General features: G+C 36.3%; 1 long non-coding RNA gene across 1 annotated transcript; it reads left to right on the top strand.

Annotated features, from left to right (window-relative positions):
* The first annotated feature begins 2,304 nt into the window (after positions 1–2,304).
* On the top strand, positions 2,305–3,164 carry LOC306986963. Its single transcript, XR_013795062.1, has 3 exons — positions 2,305–2,380; positions 2,566–2,661; positions 2,743–3,164. It is a non-coding gene; the product is annotated as an uncharacterized lncRNA (long non-coding RNA).

Raw genomic sequence — 3,164 nt, 5'->3', positions numbered from 1 at the left:
ATAGTAAAATCACCCCAAAGATACTGCGACGACACTTCCGTGGTTTGTGTGACGTTTTTCCTGACCTTTATGGATGCGACTAAAAACAGGGCAACCTGCAAACGTCCTGAGGCAGAAAAGAAATTGACCAGCCCGTTTCCCATTGAGTCACTTTTGCAGCGGGAAAGCAGCGCCTCCGCGAGGCACAGGCCTGTAGGCTACTTTGTGCAACCACTAACTTAGAAAACGCGGTTCTCCTTATAAAGAACCTTTTCCCCATAAAGGGTTCTTTAAAACTGTCAATTAGCCTACCCTATAGGTTTTCTTGCCAGCATACTAAATTGCCTCTGTTTAGAGTTACAGCACAACATGGGCTTTTACACTCACCTGAATAAACAGACCATCATTCTGTTCTGTTTTACAAGAGAAAGTTGTATATTGTAATAAATGTAATATAAACGTTCTACTACCTACGATATCTATTCATATTAACCAAATAATAACTTTATAAATAAGTTAAGAAAACATTTATTGTATTATCTGTTCATTTGTTTTGCATTTTAAATCAGTTAAATTGACTAATTATTAATTAATAAGGCCACTTAATTATTTCATTTGCACACGAATGTCACGTGTGAATTAATGTCTATAAACATTGGAATGTTGGGAATTCACATTTCGAATTAAATCAATTGTTTACTTCTGTTACCGGTAATAAGCTTGTATTGCTCTGTGCACACAAAGCAACTTTTGATCTTCATTATTATTTAGTAAAAAACCTTGAGATCCAGAAAGGTGCTAAACATGGAACAGAGGAACAGGGCAGTGTGAAAACATACTGAACAACTTAAACAATCCCATCATATAACATTAGGTTTGTTTTTACTTTATTTAATCTAAAACAAATATTACAAATAATGACGTAGGCCTAATTATTTAATAAAATTAATTTGTTATTTTTACCCCAGGTGAATATAGCAGGGAAATTATATATAAACTAATACATATCAGCATGAAACTTCCCCAGTTGATTACTGTATGACATTAAGACAAATATATTTTGTATTACAAGTTTTTAGAATGTTTAAATAGGCTATGTAAATTAGGCATTATCTAATTATCTAAATATGCGCTCGTTTGCATATATTTCCAGAAGAGAAATCTGAACATTGGATAAAGCCAAATTCAAATTCTTGTTTCATTTTGTTGACATATTAGAGTCAATGGTTTTTTACAGAGGGGATTTTGGATATCTTTTTTTATCACTCCTTTAGAAAAAAACTGTCAACAGCCATAACAAAATACATTTTTGCCCCGTTTTTAGGTATAAAATGTTAGCCTATATAAATCAGAATCTAAATTAACAAACCCCTCTGTAAAAACCTTAAGAATATAGATATGAATACAACTGGAAAGTTAGGTGTAGTGCTGCTGAAGTGGAGATTTCTGGCTCAGAGTAGGCTATACGATAAAAACATTTTTTTTAGAAAATGGCCTTTAAAGATTGACATCAGCCAAATAGATTTCGCTTTTAGAGTTAAATGCCCCATTGTAATTTCACGATTGGTTTCTGATAAAAAAAAAGAAAAAAAAAGAAGGAATTGACCATATTTGGATCCGACAACATTGTAGGCTACAGGAGAGAGAGAGCTCTCCAACGGTGATGACAGGGTGCAGACAAGCGATCGCGGAGCAGCGGGATGATTTATAACGCCAACTTTTGTTGAATTTAGGAGACATCTACAGATGCAAATAGACAAAGTGTAGTAAAATAAAGACCTAAATGTGTATTTTGGACTTTTTTTACCCCAAGTCTGAAAGAAGACATGTTATTGAAGACAAATAGCCCAACATCTCAAAATTGACCAGTGGAAAAAAAGAAGATGTTTTTGCCTGCCGTATAGCCTAGGTCTCATAATAGGCTATTACGACAATTATACCCATACAACATAACTTTGAATACAATTTTTGTTTGTTTGATTATTATGATTTTGTCTCTAAATTTGAGTTTATGTTTGACATTAGGCTATATTTTCAAACTCTATTCCAGGTGTGTGCATGCATGTTACAATATTAAAACATAGCCAATAGACTGTGGTGGTCCAGGCATGCCCGCCCACGAATTAACACCTCCATCCATTATGTAAAGAGACATTAATGAGGAATGCACATCTACATTTAGCCGTCGTTCTACATATATATTGGCTGACAAACTCCACGACAGACACTCGTCATCACTAGCAGGTCTCTTCAGATGTTCTCGGACATGCAGCAAGAGCGCGCAGACATGCTGGTGGTCAGAAGAAAATACAAGAGATACTCCAAACAGAAAATGACGTACCTGGGTCTGATCGCTTATGTCATACAAAACGCACCTGAGAAAAGATTAACCTTTTACGAGGTAAGTTGTTGTACATATTCTGCGGCATCAATTAGGCATATGTTCATAAATTAAAAATGAAAAGTAGCCTATCTATTTATGCTTAGCTATTCAACAATGTGTATTTTTTTTGTAGGCCTAATTATAGGCTAATAGGCCTAAGCCACTTAACTTCTATATTTGATTTTACTGTTTCCCCCCATCAGTTAATGAATGCGGTGACGATATTTGTGGATGGGGATAGAAAAGGCATTGAGAATAATATCAGATTCTGTTTATCATCCAACAACTGTTTTGTAAAGGTAGGTATTTTTTTCTTATTAGGCTATTATTAGGCTTATTACTGGACTTTGATTAAGGATGTTTTCCCTTCACATTTTCAGGTGCCTATAAATCCGCAGTTCCCAAATGCAAAGCGCAACTTTTGGAAAGTGGATGATAGTAAAATCACCCCAAAGATACTGCGACGACACTTCCGTGGTTTGTGTGACGTTTTTCCTGACCTTTATGGAAACATAGAAATTCCCTCTAAGAATGCGACGGAAAACAGGGCAACCTGCAAACGTCCTGAGGCAGAAAATACATTTACCAGCCCGTTTTCCATTGAGTCACTTTTGCAGCGGGAAAACAGCGCCTCCGCGAGGCACAGACCTGTACTTTGTGCAACCAGGAACTTAGAAAACATGTTTCTGGTCCCAGCAAACAGAGACCATGGTTTGGCATGCAAGAGGAAGACATGGGACTGGCCCACTCAAACTGCGTATCCCAATTTCAGTGGATCGTATTCACACTTTTGTTTCCCTAC

Source organism: Phoxinus phoxinus (assembly GCF_949152265.1).
Source record: "Phoxinus phoxinus genome assembly, chromosome: 19".
NCBI classification, from domain to species: Eukaryota; Metazoa; Chordata; class Actinopteri; order Cypriniformes; family Leuciscidae; genus Phoxinus; species Phoxinus phoxinus.
Note: the sequence above shows the minus strand (reverse complement) of the source record. Positions and strands in the feature narration are given on the sequence as shown.